The sequence below is a fragment of the Cupressus sempervirens genome, chromosome 3 (assembly GCF_028749045.1).
Source record: "Cupressus sempervirens isolate cs-2001-9-10 chromosome 3, ASM2874904v1, whole genome shotgun sequence".
Taxonomy (NCBI): Eukaryota; Viridiplantae; Streptophyta; class Pinopsida; order Cupressales; family Cupressaceae; genus Cupressus; species Cupressus sempervirens.
This window is the reverse complement of record NC_143120.1, coordinates 29,918,903-29,938,438: the sequence shown is the minus strand read 5'-3', so window position 1 is coordinate 29,938,438 and position 19,536 is coordinate 29,918,903.

Sequence of the window (19,536 nt, the reverse complement as noted above, 5' to 3'; positions counted from 1 at the left end):
AAATGCTCCAAAATGTTGCACTCGAAATTCCTTACTGAGAGATAGAGAGAGAGAAATTGTTAGCTCAACCTTCTCACATTTTCCAAAATGCTCAAAATTTAAATGCGTGTTGGTGCTTTTTTTTTAAATCTTATGTTTTCGTGTTGGTTCCAATTGAGACCTACACAAAAGAATTGGTCACAATTGAGACCAATACGTGCATGTGTTAAAAAAAAAAAACAAAAGTTTCCTTTATAATGCTTGACCAACCAAGCAAATTATACTTGTGGTCAAAATTTAGGGTTAAATGTAGTAGTGGTTAGTCAGCTAATATAAAATTGTGTACTCAGTCAACTTAGAAAAAATCTTCGTTAACTAACCCAAATCGATCAATACTAATTCTGAACTAACTATCCTTTAGTAACTGAGTGAACTCAGTCAACTCAAGATCCATGTAAACTTTTCTTTGTTAACTGAGTGAACTCGGTTAACACAAGATCTTCCTTTGATGCCCTAGTGAGCTCGGTAAGAACTAACATAAGTCTTGACATTTTGTGTAATATCAAAGACAACATATAATTACATAATTGTTTTCAGCAATCTCCCTCTTTGTCATTGATGGAAACATAACATGTCATAATAAAATGAAATTTTAGAGAAATATAGAAGGGTAATATTCTTAGTTTAATTTTGATTCTCATCCATGAGAACTCCCTCTATCACTGATAACTCCCTTTGATATCAATCTCTTCCTCTAGATTGATTCTCTAATTTCTTTGACTATAATTTCTCCCTTTGATAAAAAAACTCTCCATCTTTACTGATACAAAATGTTAGATATGATAAGACATTAAACTCTCCCTCTTTGAAATCTCATGCCAAAGACAAAAATCAATGTGTGTGTTTCATGTACCTGATGTACTGATTCATGTTCGAATTCTTTTAGAATAACTGGGGGGGGGGGGGGGGGGGGAGGGGGGGTGAATTAGTTATTCAATGTCTATATGTACAAATAAAACTTTTCACAATTTAGTGAACTCGTAAAACATTCTTAACCATGCATGCATTCATTGTGTGTTAACTAAAACTGAAATGTTACTGTCAAATCAACTTGCAGAAATGTAAAGCATGAAACACAACATATCCATCAACACATTTGGCACAATTCACTCTTCAAAAGTGATTCCCTATTAAAGGTTACAATACACACTATTAAATGTGACCCATTTAAGGGATTTTAGTCACCCTATCAAAAGTGAGCCTTGTTAGAGGACTTTAGGCCATTCACTTGGAATGCCACCCTATTAAAGGATTTTTCAATGACTGTTAAGTCAACCTTACTCCAAAGGATTTACCCTAGGCTAATACAATTGTTAGAAAGTAATAGTAGAGCTTTGATCTAATACAAATTACAACCTTATTTGCAGATTAAAAATCACTTTTCAGTCCTCAATTCTACTTGGTTTCCAATCTTTGCAGCTCTAACAACTTGTTCACACTTTAAGCATTCATCCTCTTTAAGCCTTCTTGCTTAGTATGCCATTACAAACTTCTTTACTTGGGTCACTTGATGAAGAAAAACCCCTTTCCTTCTCCTTATCAGATTTTTGCATCAAAACTCTCTATCACTTTTCTTCATGACCAAACATTCCTAGATATAGGAAATTAGAACACTTTTCCTACTCATTATCCATCACCAAAATTAGGGTTTTTGATGGATTAGGTAGGATACAATGTATCTACCCCATATCTTGTCTTTTCTAGAAACTTCTCTTAGAATCCATTTGAATTCGCCTCTAAAATGATTTACATAAGATTCTTTGCCACTAGCTCATCAATCTTATCTTCCTCCTTATTCACAAGTTCCAAGAAACAAACTTGTCAACTTTTATTTGGAAAATCTTTGATCTTTAACATAATGCGGTAGCTTGGCATTATCAACCTTCTAATGCTCGACACATACTGTGTTACTTGGCATCTACTGTAAAATCACTCAGCATCAACTAGATTTTATTGGTGCTTGGCATCAACTAAAAATTACTTGGCATCTACTAACTTGCTCGGCATCCACTAGAATTTTCTTTCAATCGTCTCCAACTGAATTTTTGCTCATCTTGCATTAACTTTTCTCGGCACCTACTATCCACTTGGTCAAGCTTTGCAAATGAACTTTGTTTAACTTTATTCTTTTAAACTTTCTAAGTGTAGCCAATCATTTTGTAACCTCAAGTAGATCATCAATACATTATGGTATCACTATCTTAACTAATTATTGCACTTCAATACATAATCATAACTCACCCTTTCCTCTAGGTACTTTTGTTACATCTTGTTGATCAAATCCTCCTCGTCAATCAACAAGGTGATAGTACTTGAAACGTATAAGCAATTGTCTTACTAGCATGTAGCACGTTTGACATCAGTGACAAAAAAATGATTGAAACACACATTCTTCTTCAACAATATTTCTACTTAAATGATCTTTTCAATCAAATATCAATAATCTCCCTCTTTGGCATTGATGGCAAACCAAATTGATCAACCAGTCAAATAGATGATGAACATCTTGTTCCATCAAACTAACTAGGTTAAAATAGTAAGACAGTACCAAAAAGAGAACTTGTATTTGAAATTTCTCCCTCTTTCAGTAGCTCCCTCTTTGATTAGGTTACAAAATATAACTCCCTCTGAGTTCCTTCTTTATCTATTTCTCTTCTTTCATGGATTAGTAGAATATTAGAATATCTCCCTCTTTTTGTTCTAATCCTTCCTCTGATTGCTTTCTACTTTCTCCCTCTTTCTTTGTTTCTTATAGTCTTTTGATCTTCTGATGGTGTACTCTCTCCATTGTTCCTATTGCACTTGATTAGTTTAATGTACTTTCTCCCTCTAACAAAAATGCCAAAGATCTATACTCAACACTTGGCATCTTTGATATATGTAGATAGAGGCTTTTGCAGATTCTTCAATTTTCTCCCTCTATCACCTTACTTGTGATTGATTTGTAGTTCCAGTTCTATGATTACTTCAGGCAATTCCTAAAGTAAGATCCACTGCATCAATTTGTATAAAATGAATGTCAGCTGGTTTGATGTAGGGTACTCCTTCTATCTTTTACATAGCCTTTGATAGGGGTATCACCCCTAGTTTACCTCTCAGATACTTATAAGCATCCTTATGTAATGCCTTTGTGAAGATATCAACAATTTTCTCCTTTGTGTTAATATATTCCATCTTCACCTCTTTATCTTGAACCAATTCCCTTACATAATGATACTTGATTACAATGTGCTTTGTCTTTGTATGCATTACAAGATTCTTTGATATATTGATAGCACTTGTATTGTCACAATAAAGTGTCACTAGTTCTGTGATTTCTTCCTTCATTCGTTTAAGTAGCTATTTGATCCATACAATGTTTTTGTAGTTGATAGCAACAACAACATACTTTTCTTCAGCAATATATTGGGAAGTACTACTATGCTTCTTGCTCGTCTATGTAACAAGTCTTTTGCCTAAGAAGAATGCTTCTCCACTAGTGCTCTTTCTATCATCAATATTTCCAACCCAATCAGCATCAATGTAGGGTTTTAGTTCAAACTTTTCATTCTTCTTATAGTATAAACCAAACTATTTTTTTCCTTTCAAGTATCTCATTATCCCTTTTACATCCATCAAGTGATTCTCTTTGGGATTAGCAGAGAATCTTGTAACTATCCTCATAGCTAATGCAATATCAGGTCTATTGTGTACTACATATTGCAATTTTTCAATCATGGATTTCTATAATGTTTGATTTACCTCAGTTGAATCATCATTCTTTGATAGCTTGACTGTTGTCACTATAGGTGTACTTACTAGTTTTGAATCCTCTAGTCCAAATGTCTTCAATATCTCTTTGACATATTTTGATCGAGTGATGTATACACCATATTTCATTCGATATACTTGTAATCCCACAATGAATTTGATCTCACCAAACATTGTCATTTCAAATTCTTGCTTCATCTGATTTGCAAAATCCTTACACAAGGCATCTTGTCCTCCAAATATGATATCATCAAAAAATATTTTACATAACAGTATACCTTTTTCTTTATCTTTCTTCATATACAAATTGTTGTTATCATCTGTCCTTTCAAATCCAATCTTAACAAGATAAGTATGAAGTCTCTCATACCATGCCCTTGATGCTTTTTTTAATCCATATAGGGCTTTGTACAATCTACATACCATTTTCTTATTATTTTTATCAACAAAATCTTCTAGTTGTTCTATGTAGACTTCTTCTTCTAATATTCCATTTAGAAATGTAGACTTAACATCCATTTGATAAACTTTGAAACCTTTGTATGTAGCATAAGCAAGCATTATTCTTACTCCTTCCATTCTTGCAATAGGGGCAAATGTTTCACCATAATCAATTCCTTCTTCTCTTGCATGCCCTTTACAAACTAGTCTTGCTTTGTTTTTTGTCACTTCACCATTCTTATCTAACTTGTTTCTAAATACCCATTTTGTGTCAATCACATTCTTGTCTTCTAGTTTAGGAACTAGACTCCAAGTTGTGTTCTTTTCTATCTACTGAATTTCTTCTTCCATAGCCATGTACCAGTCATCATCTTCCAATGCACCTTTCATTGTCTTAGGTTCCTTCATTCTTAACAAACATGATTCACTTCTCAATCTACTTCTTGTCACTGGCCTTACATCTTTGTCTCCAATAATTTGATCTACATGATGATGTATTTTGACATATTTGGACAGTCTAGGCTTAGTTCTTGCAGCTACATTCTATCTTTTAGCTTCAGTATCACTATGTACATCTTAGTTAGGTGTTTTAGCATCTCTTTCATGTGTGCTAATCTTAGAGTCAAATTGTGCATTTTCCTCATTCTGCATCTTGGCATTCACAAGTTGTGACTTGACAGTTGTTGAGACCCTTTGTTGATTTTTAGCATCTTCTTCAACAGACATTCCTTCATAATAGTATACAAATGATTTATATTCTTTTGGTTCTTTTGTAGGTTCAACCTCATGTACTTCCATAAACTCATCAAAATTCACATTTTCACTTTCCACAATTTTGTTAGTGTTAGTATTTAAACACTTGTAAGCTTTACTTCTTGTGGGGTATCCAAGGAATATACCTTCTTTGTTTTTTGCATCAAACTTTCCACTCCTAACATCTTTAAGAATATAGTATTTGCTTCCAAATACTTTAACGTATTTTGTATTAGGTGGATATCCATACCATAGTTCAAAAGGTGTTGAATGAGTACCTTTCTTGACTTGCACATGGTTCAAGGTGTATACAACAATACTTACAACTTCTTTCCAATATTTTAGAGCAACATTCTTCTCCATCATGAGTGTTTTGGTTTAGTCCATTATAGACCTGTTTCTTCTTTTAGCAATTCTATTTTGTGGAGGGGTCCTAGGTGCTGATGTTTGTCTTTGATTCCTCTGTTATTAAAGAACATCTCAAACTCATTTGAAGTAAATTCTCCTCCTCTATTCGATCTCAATAATTTTAGACTCTTACCTATTTCTTTTTCAACTCTTGCTAAGTACCATTTAAACATTTCAAAAGCATCTAAATTTTGTTTTAGAAACATGACTGTCATCATCCTAGAGTAATCATCAACAAAAAACATTATATACTTATCTCATTTGTAGCTTTTCACTTCAATAGGTCCACACAAGTTAGTATGAACAATCTCAAGTATTTTCTTAAAGGTATAAGCTTTACTTTTAAAGCTTGACTTTTTCATCTTGCCTAGCTGACATTATTTGCACATTATATTTTTTGGTTTCTTCAACTTAGGAAAACCTCTAAATCTTTTCATATTACTAATACTAATCAAATTATCAAAATTAACATGACATAATCTCTTGTGACAAAGCCATACATCATCAAATTTTTCCATAAGACAAGTAGCATCTTCTTTATCCAAATAGAATAGATTACTTATAGTTTGATCACCTTTTCCAATCAAGTTTCTATTTGTATCATATATCTTGGTTGGTTTATTTTCAAACTCAACTTTGCATCCCAAATTATTCAATTTTGACACACTTAACAAGTTATAATTCAATCCTTCAACATAATAAGCATTGTCACATGAAATTTTGTCGGTGAGTTTGATAGACCCTTTTTCTTTTATCAAACACGGTGCATCATTACCAAATATTACCCTATATCCATCATAATAGGTTAAGGTAATGAACTTAATTTTGTCTCTAGTCATGTGATGTGAGCATCCATTGTACATGATCCATTTGTCATTCTTGTTCACACAAGTCATAAGTGTAGTTGCCTCATCTTTATCAGATTTGTCCTTCATTGCAACATATACTACTTCATCATCATTTTCATTAGAGTCGTGTTCATCAGAAATGGAACATGACTTGTTGCCTTTGTCTCTATAGTCTCTTCTATCATCTTCTCTTATGTTGTTGTGCTTGTTTCCTTCTCTATAGTTCTTCTTCTATGTACATCTTGTAGGAATATGACCAACTTCATTGCAATTGAAACAAATGATAGGTAACTTACCTTTGAACTTTCCTTTTTCTCTATGAAATCTTCTAGCTAGCAATGCTTCCAATTGTTCAATGTCTTCTTCATCTATGTTACTATCATTGGATGCATACTTTATCTTCCTTTTCTTCTTCTTCTTTTGCTTTACCTCTTTAGAATCCTTCACTAACTATTTTTCTTTAAAAGTTGATTCAATACTCTCTAGTTTGTAGTTGTCAAAATTAGATAGCTCAAAAGCAGCGAGTCTTCCTACCAAACCTTCAAGGGTTAGATCATTTTCTTGTATACATCTTAAATTTTGAATTGCAAATACTCTAGTGGTATACAAAAGCAACAATGTTCTCAAGACTTTACTTAGCACTATATCATCATCTATTTTACCAGTAGCACCTTTTATTGCACTAACAACTTCTTTTATTCTAGCAACATATTGAGCAATATTCTCACCTTCTTCTATTCTCATGTAATCAAACTTACCTCTGAGGCTCTCTAACTTGGCTCTATGAACATTTTTGTCTCCTCCATAGATGGTGTCTAGGGTATCCCACATCTTCTTTGCACTGTTATGGCCTTTGATATCATCAAATTTAGCATAGCTTAGGGCAAAGGCAATCTCCAACATCATCTGATTATGTTCTTTCTTTTTCTTCAAATCTTTAGTAGTTAATGCTCCTATTGGATCAACATGTTCTACTGCAATGCAAGATTGTGCATAATCTCCAAGTCCTCCAAAGTGTAGCTTCATGAAACTTTTCCATTTAGGAAAGTTATCTCTGTTGAGATTGGGTACCTCTCTTTTTGACATCTTGATCTTTGTGCTTCTAGTACCTTATAACTAATCCTCTTAAGTAGATGGCTCTAATACCAATTATAATTGGGGGGGAGGGGTGTGAATAAATTATTCAAGTTTTAGATGTACAAATAAAACTTTTCACAAGTTAGTAAACCAATAAAACATTCTTAAGCATGCATACATTCATTGTGTGTTAACTAAAATTTATATGTTACTGTCAAATCAACTTGCTGAAATGTAAAGCATGAAAAACAACATATCCATCAACACATTTGACACAATGATTTAATGTGGAAACTCAATTTGGGAAAAACCACTAGTAACATGCTACTCTTTTTTCACTCTTTTGAAGTGGTACCCTATTAAAGGCCAACCCTGTTAAAGGTTACAATACTCACTGTTAAATGTGACCTAGTTAAGGGATTTCAGTTACCCTATCAAAAGTGAGCCTTGTTAGAGGACTTTAGGCTATTCACTTGGAATACCACCCTGTTAAAAGATTTTCCAATAATTGTTAAGTCAACCTTACTCCAAAGGATTTACCCTAGGCTAATACAATTGTTAGAAAGTAACAGTAAAGCTTTGATCTAATACAACTTACAACCTTATTTGCAAATTATAGATCAATGTTCAGTCCTCAATTCTTCTTGGCTTCAAATCTTTCTAGCTTTGACAACTTGTTCACCCTTCAAGCATTTATCCTCTTTAAGCCTTCTTACTTAGTATGCCATTACAGACTTCTTTACTTGGGTCACTTGATGAAGCAAAACCCCTTTGCTTCTCCTTATCAAATTTTCTCATCAAGACTCTCTAACACTTTGCTTCATGACTAGACATTCCTAGATATAGGAAATTACAACACTTTTCTCACTCATTATTCATTACCAAAATTAGGGTTTTTGATGGATTAGGTAGGATACAATGTATCTACCCCATATCTTGTCTTTTCTAGAAAATTCTCTTAGAATCTATTTGAATTACCTCCAAAATGGTATACATAAGATTCTATGCCACCAGCTCATCAATCTTATCTTCTTCCTAATTCACAAGTTTTAAGAAACAAACTTGTCAACTTTTATTTGGAAAATCTTCAATATTTTTCATAATACTCAGCATCAACAAAAAATTACTCAACATCTACAAACTTGCTTGGCATCCACTAGAATTTGATTTCACTTGGCTCCAATTGAATTTTTACTCAGCTTGCACTAACTTTGCTTGAAACCTACTATCCACTTGGTCAAGCTTAGCAAATGAACATTGTTTAACTTTATTCTTCTAAACTTTCTAAGTGTAACCAGTCATTTTGTAACCTCAAGAAATGTTAGTTTGTGGTTATTGATAAGGAAAGTATGTTGTGGCTGACATATGGCTAAAATGTTGTAACCCTAAAGTGGCATAAAATTACTTGTTTAAAAGGGCTTAGGGTTAGGTATTTTCATTAATTTGTGATGCAAAATTAGTTCTTGCAATGGTATTGAGCTATAAGGGATCACAAATTGTAATCAGGTTGTAATCATTGGATCGTAATAATATCAGACTTGTTGTTTGGTGGACGTAGCCTAGGGATTGGGTGAACCATGTTAAATATTGGTGCCTTGTGTTCTTTTCTGTGTGATCTATTATTTTTCTATTATTGGTTATATTTGGATGTAATTTTTATTTTTGTTTGTGGTTTAATCCTAACAAGTGGTATCAGAGCAAGGTTGTTTTTTAGTTATCCTCTACAAGAAAGTCTCAGGTTGAGTGGGAGCAATGGAAGACAAGAGTTGATAGGTTTAACGGGTAGAGCTTCTAGTTATGGAAGATTTAAATGGAAGGCTATCTTTATCAGAAGGATTTATGGAAGTCGTTGGAAGGCAAAGCCAAGAATCAGGGATTTATGTCAAATGATGAATGGGATCTTTTGGACAGAAAGGCACTTGGAAGCATTCGAGTATGCCTGGCACCATTAGTGGCATTTAATATTACAAAAGCAAAGACAATAGAAGAGTTGATGAAAACCCTAGCGACATTGTATGAAAAGCCCTTCGCTTCAAACAAGGTATTTCTCATGAAGTGTTTATTTAATATGAAAATGGAAGAAGGTGGATCTATTGCAGATCATTTAAAGGAGTTTAATAATATTACTAGTCAGTTATCTTCTGTGGGTATCAATTTTGATGAAGAAATTAGGGCTCTCTTGATTTTGTGTTCTTTGCCTAAAAGTTGGAATGGCTTGGCAATGGTTGTGAGTAATTCTTTTCCTAGATCTAGTACCCTAAAATGTGAAGATGTGATCAGTATTGTTTTGAGGGAGGAAACTTGTAGGAAATCCTCAAGTGGATCTACATCAAGAAGTGCTTTGAATGCACAAAGCAGGGGCATAATGACTGAGAGAGGAAATAACTCTAGAAATTATGGAAAATCAAGAGAAAAAGTCAAAGGGGAGGAGCTCTCAATCGAGAGGACTGAATGACTATTGGTACTGTGGGAAACTAGGCAATAAAAAGAAAGATTGCTACAATCGAAAGAAAAATGAAGGAGATAAACTAGATGGAGACAAGGAGGCAACTATTGTAAGTAACAAATCCAAAGAGGATGCTTTGCTTCTATCTTTAGAAATTGTTGATGATTCATGCATTTTATATTCTGGTGCTTCATTTCATGCTACACCTCATAGAGGTTATTTCATTGATTATGTCCAAGGGGATTTTGGGCTTGTTTATTTGGGGGGATAATGAACCCTATTAGATTGTTGGAAAGGGAAAATTTAAGATTAAGTTCTAGAATGGGAATCATTTGCTACTACATGAGGTAAGACATGTTCCAAGGTTGAGTAGAAATTTAATTTTAGTAGGGTAACTTGATGATGAGGGTTGTGTAGTTACTTTAATGATAAAAATTGGAAGGTTTTAAAAGGTTCCCTTGTAGTAGCAAAAGGTGTGAAAGTAGGCACCTTATATCTTTGTACAGGTCATATTGTTCCTTCTACTTTAATTGTTTCAGAAAAAAATGAATGTTCAAGAATAATTGCTACAATTGAGTAGGGAGAACAAATATTCGTTGTAGATTCTGATACATTATTGTGGCAAAATAGACTTGGGCACATGAGTGAGAAAGGTATGAAAGTACTTCATTCAAACAAAGTTTTACCAGGTCTAAAATGTGTTAATATGAATTTTTGTGAAAGTTGTGTGTATGAAAAATAAAAGAGAGTGAGTTTTGTAAAGATTGGGAAGGAAAACAAAAAGGAGAAATTAGAGCTTGTGCATACTGATGTATGGGGACCGGCTCAGGGATCTTCCCTTAGAGGTTCTCCTTATTATGGTACATTTATTGATGATGCAACTAGAAAAGTATGGGTTTATTTCCTTAGATAGAAATCTAATGTATTTCAAACTTTTAAGAAATGGAAATGCTTGGTTGAAAATGAGACTGGTAAGAAATTAAAATGTTTCAGATTTGATAATGGTGGTGAGTATTGTAGTCATGAGTTTGAAGATTATTGCTCCATTAAAGGTATTCTTAGACACAAAACTATTCTAAGGACTCCACAGGAAAATGGAGTGGCTAAATGAATGAGTAGGACTATAATGGAGTTTGTAACGAGTATGAGGTTGCATTTTGGGTTGCTCTTACACATGTGGGCAGAGGCTATCAAATACTACTGTATATTTAATTAATAGAGGTCCCTCTACTCCTTTGGGTTATGGTATTCTAGAGGAAGCATGGACTGGTAAGAAGGTGAGTTATTCTTTTCTCAAAACCTTTGGCTGTGAAACATTTTCTCACATAGATTCAAAAAATAGAACCAAGCTGAACACTAAGTCAAAGAAATGTGTATTTTTTGGATATGGCATTAATGAATTTGGTTATAGGCTTTGGGATTTTGAAAATCATAAAATTTTAAGAAGTCGAGATGTCATATTCAATGAGAAAGTGTTGTACAAAGATTTGGCTCGGCAACATGAGAAGAAAGAAGATGATTATGTAGTGCTAGATGATACTCTAGAAACTGATATTCTAGCCATTCCTCATGATGTGCAACAATCACAACAACAAATACCACACACACTAATGAATGTTAGATAGTCAACAAGGAAAATTAGACCCCCAGAAAGATTCTCTCCCTCTTTGTATTCAATTTTACTTACTGATGCTGGTGAACCTGAATGTTATGATGAAGTTGTGTAGGTGGATGCTAAGATTCAATGGAAGTTTGCAATGAAAGATGAAATGGACTCTTTGCTATAGAATTAGACATGGGATTTATGCAAGTTGTCTATAGGTAAAAGAGCTTTATAGAATAAATGGGTTTATAGGTTGAAAGAAGAGGAAGGAGGTAAGAGAAGATTTAAAGCAAGGTTAGTTATGAAAGGATTTGCATAGAAAAAGGGCCTTGATTTTGATGAGATATTTTCTCCTGTTGTTAAGATGACTTCTATCCATACTATTTTAAGTCTTGTGGCTACCAAAGATTTGCATTTAGAGCAGCTTGATGTCAAAATAGCCTTCCTTCATGGTGATTTGGATGAAGAGATATATATGCCTTAGCCACAAGGATTTGTGGTCAAAGGTAAAGAGAACTTAGTGTACAAATTGAAGAAAAGTTTATATGGCTTGAAGCAAGCACCTCAGTAATGGTATTTGAAATTTGACAGTTTTATGCATGGGCATGGATACAATAGGTGTCATTCAAATCATTGTATTTATTTTAAGAGGTTGGATGATGATAGCTACATTATTTTATGTTTATATGTTAATGATATGCTTGTAGCTCGGTCTAACATGGATCACATTAAGGGGATCAAATGCCAATTAGCACATGCATTTTCTATGAAGGATCTGGGGGCAACAAAATAAATCCTTCATATAAAGATTTGTTGAGATAGGAAAAATAGAAAATTGTCGCTATCTTAGGCTGATTATATTGAGAAGGTGTTGCAATGTTTTGTTGGAATATCTTATTGGAAAGAATGCTTCTGAGGGGGGGGGGGGGGGGGGGGGGGTGAATCAGAAGTACTAGCTTCCTAATAGTTTCAAATCCTTAATAAAATATCTTTGAAACGAACATGCATGCATATAAAAATTAAGCAATCATGAGAAACAAATATGCATCACCACATAACACTTGAGATTTTGGTAACCCAAAAATCCTTCAGAAATAAGAAGGTAAAACTGAGGTGGGGATGATACCCACAAAATCACTACAATAATAATGTTTGACCACTTCTAATGGTCTGCCCTGTTAAAGGCCTACCCTATCAAAGGCTTTACACTGTATCAATAGTGACCTAGTTAAAGGATTTACAAACACTTCACATGAAGTGTTACCCTGTCAAAGGATTTAGTCACCTAGTTAAAGGATCTACAAAATAGCGGCTAAGCTAACCTATCACCATAAGGTTTTCTTTCTAATACAATTGTTGGAGAGTATTAGGTATAATAAACTTGATAGCTTACAATCCTTCTATTGCTGAATACAGGCACTTGATCTGCTTTCTCTGATCTTGATCCTTTATGATCTGATACTCTTTTCTCTGAAAATTAGTTTTCCTTACACACCCTTGTCCATCCACTTTTTATACAATGAGATTTTTTCTTCCTTATAAAGACACTCAAAGAATTAGGGTTAGTTATGGATCTATGATCCATATTGAATCTCTGTTTCCTGCTTATTCCTTGCACTTTTATCATTAGTTGCATGTCTTATCCATTTTTCTTATTGGCTGCATGAAGATTGCATAGGAAATATAAATGATTTGATCTTATTACTTAAATCCTTCGAGATTCATCATATGTCAGCTATGAAAACGGTTTTCATCTGAGTTTGTGAAGTTTCAAACTCATATGCTAATTCTGAGTTTCTTGGCACTTACTACTTCCTGATGCTCGACACCTTCTGTAACTCGGCTCCTGTATATGCTCGACATCCTTTATGTAAATCAACTCTTGTATATTGCTCGATACTTAGATCATGCTTGGTACCTACAATCACTTGGCACTTGATCTTCACTCGGCACCTGATGAATTTCCTGACTCGGCACATGCTATGGTTCGGCATACACAGTGTACTCAACTTCAATGTAGAAAGTGGTTAAGTGTGTTGGCACTCAAGTGTCAAAACCATTTTTAGACTAACAATATCCCCCTTTGACGTAAGTTTCAAAAACACTTAACTAAGTAATATTTATCTGATCTTATGAGTATGTTTACTGATCTGCTTGGTATATATATAGAGCTTTAACAAAAAAATTGTAACTTTTTAGCTTACAATATATATACCTTAAAATTATTATAACTCTTATAACTCCCCCTGAGTTGATCATGCCAATGTCTTGTGCCGTTATGCCTAATGTTCTCTTCACAATATTATCTCCCTCTTAGAATATTATCTCCCCCTTTTTGATACTAATGTCAAAGGATCCTAAATAGTAATGCCATGCTTGGCCAAAAATGTCTTGTTTACCTCAAGGAGTATTTGGAGACTTGCATCCTAGTTATTTAAGGCAATATCCAATGACTTTTGTTGGATTGCAAGCTCTACTGTGAGATCAACAAGTCCTTCATGTGTAGAAATGTTTGGATCCTTCTTTAGGATTGTTTTTGCATACATTTTCTCCTTGTGCAATATTTCTAAGTGAGGAGTAATGGAGGCTTGAATTTGCATTAGCTTTTCTTTTATAGTGGCCTCTTCTGCTGATAATGCAGCTAATTCCCTCTGAGTGTGTAATGTTTGAGCAAATTGATTTTCACTCTATGTAGTGTCAGAGGGTAGTTGTGTGCTAGAGAGCTTTAATTTACTCTCAAGGTTCAAATTTTTTTGATTTATTTCTTGTATGAACCTGGAAAAATCACACAGTTTACTATAAAGGGAAAATATGTTCCCTAATACACTTTTTACATTTTCCAATTTCTTGGCTAGGTCAACCTGTCCCAAAATTATGTTATTAGCTCTTTTTTGATTGACTTTGCTTACAAATTTCTTTTCTGACCATTCCATTAGTTTTACATTAGTATCATGGTCTTCATTATTTACTTGGTCAACTATATCAGATAATTGCTCAAGTATTGGCCTATTTGCATCTGGAGGTTGAAGACTAAATGCATCCATGAATATATCTTTTATTTCATTCATTGCCTATTTGTATTTGTAGTCTTTCCTCATTGCCTCTTGTCTCCTTCTCTTATCCAATGCACTCTGTATTTCATTCATCTTTTCCTCATTTAGAGTGCTTGAATCATAATAGGGTATTTTGATTTCTTCATCAAGCTCAAGAATACCATAATGGATGGTCCTGGCTACCCTAATAGAACTTGAACTTGGTGTACTGACATGTAAGGCTATTGTTTCAATACTCTGCTTATTACTGGGTTTGGTGGGAGTTCCTATTTTAGGTAATTCAACCAAAGTTTGTATTGCAGACTCCTCTTTATTTTGAGTTTCTTCCTTACCCTCTTCTTCTTGCTTGTCTTCTTCTTCTTATGTCACTGCTACAGGAGGAGTACTTGCAATCTGAACTGTTGTTCTTGTGACTACGTCTATTGTTGCACTCAGCTCCTGATGGGTTTGAGTAGCTAATCTTGGTGGTGACCGAGGTGGTAGAAATGTAAGCCCAGTAGTTTGAATGATTTGAGGTGGTTCTTGTGGTAACACCTTGGTATCTTTGAGTTTATCTACTGACTTTTGAAGATTATCCACATTGACCAATATAGGACTTGTACACAATTGTGCTTGTAAAGTTGTTTGGTCAAGGATCTTAGTAAGATCCGTTGCAGTTAATGGATTGATATTTTGACATGTGGTGTCAACAACATCCTTAATCTTTATGATTTCTACAGGTGTGGTAGGTGAGTGAGGCGGGCTAGGAGGTGAAGGATGTGTGTCTTGCACACTTTGTTGTTCATTAGTTCCTTTGTCTTCATCTTTTCCTTCCTCCTCTCTTTCTTTCTTATTTTCCTCTTCTTCAACCTTTTTCTCTTCTTCTATTTTCTCTTCTCTCCTCTTCCTTATTTCTTCAGGTTTAGCAGCAGCTTCCTCTTTGTATACCTCTTCAAGAACATCTTCAAATGTCTTGTACAAGTTTTTACAAACTCTTGTTGTTCTCTGCACAACTTCTTCAATTTTGTTTGGTAGGATGGAGAATGCCCTATATTTAGGTGTAAACCTTTTGCTATGCCTTTTGACTGCTTGAGTTACCTATTCTTTTTTTAAATCAGGCAGTAGGTTTGCTAGGGTTGATTCCCTCATCTCTTTTTCCATCTTTAGACAAAAATGCCATCTATCTTCTATAGTTTTAGACAATTCCTTTGGCAATTGTCCATCTAGTTCAAGAGGTGTATACTTGAACTGTGCCATTAATGCATAGACTGACTCTTCTATGCTATTTTGTTCTTCTTTATTGAACTTATTGAAATCAATCTTTTTCATTTCATTTAAGTCTCCATTCCTAATCTTCTTACATAATGTATCAATTGAAGATTTAGGAGGACTTATCTTTTTAGTCTGATCTTCTTCATCAGTATTAGGTTGGGCCACATATCTTTTCCTTTTCTTTGGCTCTTCCTGTGCCTTCATGTTTTTCTTCTTTGTGGCTTCCTCTTTAGCCTTTTGAGTAGAGGCCCTTGTTGTAGCTTTGGTTGTTGGCTTCTTAGGCATTTGCGTGACAGCTTTCTTTGGTGAAGGTTGAGAAGTAGGAGGTGTCTTTGTTTTCCTTTTGATGACTCTACCTCTGATGGGTGCTTCCTTGGTTTGTGCTTCCTCAACACTCTCATCTTTCTCAAGTGGCTCTTGTACTGGCTCACCTTCTTCTTCTCCTTTTTTAATCTCTTCTTCTTTATCTGCTGCACTTGATTCTCCAACACCAAATTTCTTCTTTATCTGCTTTACCAACTTGTCCTTTTTCTTTACTGCTAAGGCTATCTTGAGTTCTATAACAACTCTTGATTTTACAGTGTCATATGTTTCAAATGCCTTGGCAGATTTGCACATTTCCTCTACAAGTAAAGTTGTGATGGCTGCAGAAACTTGATCAACATCAAGCTCATATCCCAATGGTCTAAGCCATCTTGTTCTTGGAAGGACTGCTTGAATGTAAGTGTAATCAATATCAACAAGAAAACATATGTCATTTATATGCTTTTCTACCAGTAAAACTGGTATTCTCATTCTATTCTTCATTGCATTTTTGAAATCCTCGAAATAGATTGACATTTGATCATCAAAGCTATCTCCCATTTGTGCAATGAAATCATTAATTTGATCAACAATGGTTTTATTCTGACTCTAGTTGACTTTGCCAAATGAAGGGAATTCATTCATTATATAGAAGAACATAAAAACCAACACTGAAATAAATTTACACTCTGCTCCCTTGGACTTTCTAATAGCTCCAAGATTTTCATTGATCTATTGCAACAAGAGCTCTGCAAGGTCATAAGTGTGGTCTTTCTTTACAAGTTTATGTGCCACATCTACTACTATGCAGGGTACACTATTTAACTTTCTAGATTGGTAAGACTTATGTGATATTATTCTTACAGCAAAGTCTAGAAGGGGATCAGTTATGGTGTCTATAGTCATGCCTCTATTGTTCCACTTTGCACCTGTGTTCTTCTCAATTGTTTCCTTCTTTTCACTTCTCAAAGTCTTTGGCTGATCTAGGGTTGGAAAACCAGTAACCCTATGAACTATCTTCTTAGTAATCTTGACTTGCCCTTGTTCTAACCAGAATGATCCATCATGGATTCTATTGAGTATAATATGTATCCACTCATTTTTTAATACAATTGGAAAAACTAGGGCTTTGGTTAAACCCTTTTTTCTATGACAGAAAACTCATCTTTTAGAATACCATTTTCACAGAGTTTTCCATAGGCATTAAAGATTTCCAAATCTCCTATGGCTCCTATTTTACAATTATAGCATTTTTGCACATCATGAACCATAACAACTTTTTTAGGGATGGCGGATAGGGCACTAGCGGGATCATTTTTGTATGCAACCTCTGGTATAGGTCTAAACTCAGGTTGTTTTACTTTGTTGCTAACAAGTTGAATCTCATGGCTCATTTTCTCTTGGGTCATTTTTGAACTAGATGCCATTTATATCTGAACTAGGGTTTTAATGATTAAAGTAAATTTCTCAAACTGTAAAACTCGGCACTTGAAGGAAATACCTAGATAGATACTTAAATCGCTTGGGTAGATGCTGAATTCTTGCAAATCACTAGTTAAAAGCTTGAAAGTTTCTCAATCGTGCTCAAGGAAATCGTTCTTCATTTTAATGGCTCAAGAATGAATCGATTTTTACTTTTAAGAGGCAAAAGAAACTTTTGCATTTAATGCATTTTAGTACCTACACTTGTCACTCGGCTTCCAAATGTTTTTCAACTCGGCTTCCACTTGGCAGCTATACTTGGCATCTACTTACTGTACTGATAACTCGACATCCAAAGTAGTTTCACTCAGCATCCAAAGATAACTCGGCATCATTGTTCAATTTTAGTCTTAGCATCTTATCTTATGCTTATTTCTTCTTTTCAGTGCTTCTTTGTCTTGGGACTGATGTATGATACAACTTTGTATATCAATCCCATATATCTCTCTTATGCTTAGATTGATGAAGTGTGATCACTTGACCCGTTAGGTGAAGCGATCCCTTTGCTTGATGTACTGCACTCATCTTTCTTCTTCCAAGTTTTATTCATTTGTCCTCTTATGACATCAATCTTTTCTTTTCCTTTGTTGGCTTCAGTATTTGGTGCTTTGGACCTTGTAGGATATTTTTTGCTAGTATGACCAATTTTTAAGCAACTAAAACATGTGGTTTGACTCAACCATCTTTTATAGTTCCCCTTGAAATGTGTTCTTATGCAATTCTGGGGTATATGTCCATATTCCTGACAACAGTGAGAACTGTACCTAGTGTTATAATCCCAATGGTAGTGACTTTCATTCCCTTTTGTTGGTTGATTTGATGTCCACATAGGCTTTGATCTGCATTCAAATGCCCTATGTCCATTTTTTTGCAATTATGACAATGTCCATCAAATCTTTGTGTTCTTGAGATTTTGTATCTGCAATCTTGTGTCATATGTCCTTGCATGTTGCACTTGTGACAGTAACTCTTGCTTTTGTGTGTGTTTGGCTGATTGATTCTTCTACTCCTGCAAATATTAGCAATATGTCCCTTTTTATTACAGTAATGACAAGTGGGTTTAGAATTCTTACCTTTTTCACTTCTTTGCTCAACACTCTTTGATGATTCACCAACTTTAGCACTGTTGTATCTGAGTCCTGATGTATCATGGGTTGATCTTGGGAATTTTAGCAATTGTTCAAAGTATTTTATGGCTTCGCTTGACTTGTTGAGATTCTCTGCTATTTCTTTTTCTTTGTTCAATTCATTCTGCAATTGTTCATTCTGCATCCTCAAAGTAGAGATCTCAATATCTTTCATATTAAGTTCGTGATGATGATTCATCATTTGAGCAAGTGTATCCATCTGCATGTTTGAGACCCTTGTTAATTCAGTACATTTTTCTTCCAGTCTGTTTACAAGATTTCTTTTGTCATCTTCCATCATGATTCTGTCCTCAACTGCTCTTTTCTTTTGTTCAGTGATTTCACATAACATTATGGTCTGTGATTCATGTTCCATCTTGAGAGATCTTATTTCTTCTACTTGAACTTTGTTTTTCTCCATCGGTTATGTTATTGCTACATCAAATTCTTTAGTGTCTCCATTGGAAAATACTTGTGTGGTATCAATCTCCTTGTAGTGTATGTCATTTTCAGCTATGGCTATTTCCTTTCTTCTTTTCAAAGATTTTCTTAATTCTACTCTAGCTTCCTCTACTTTTTGTAGAGTGAGATGCACATCTATCACCTAGTTTTCAGTGATCTTTCCAAGTTTGAAAACTTCCATCTTTAGATCTTTTCCTCCAAGCTGTTAGGCTCCTTTTTGAGAGAAATTAGGCTCTGATACCAATTGTTGGAATATTTTATTAGAAAGAATGCTTCTAAGAGGGGGGGGAGGGTTTGAATTAGAAGTACTAGCTTCCTAATAGTTTCAAATCCTTAATAACATATCTTTGAAATAAACATGCATGCATATAAACATTAAGCAATCATGAGAAACAAATATGCATCACCACATAACACTTGAAATTTTGGTAACTCAGAAACCCTCTAGAAATAAGAAGGTAAAATTGGGGTGGGGATGATACCCACAAAATCA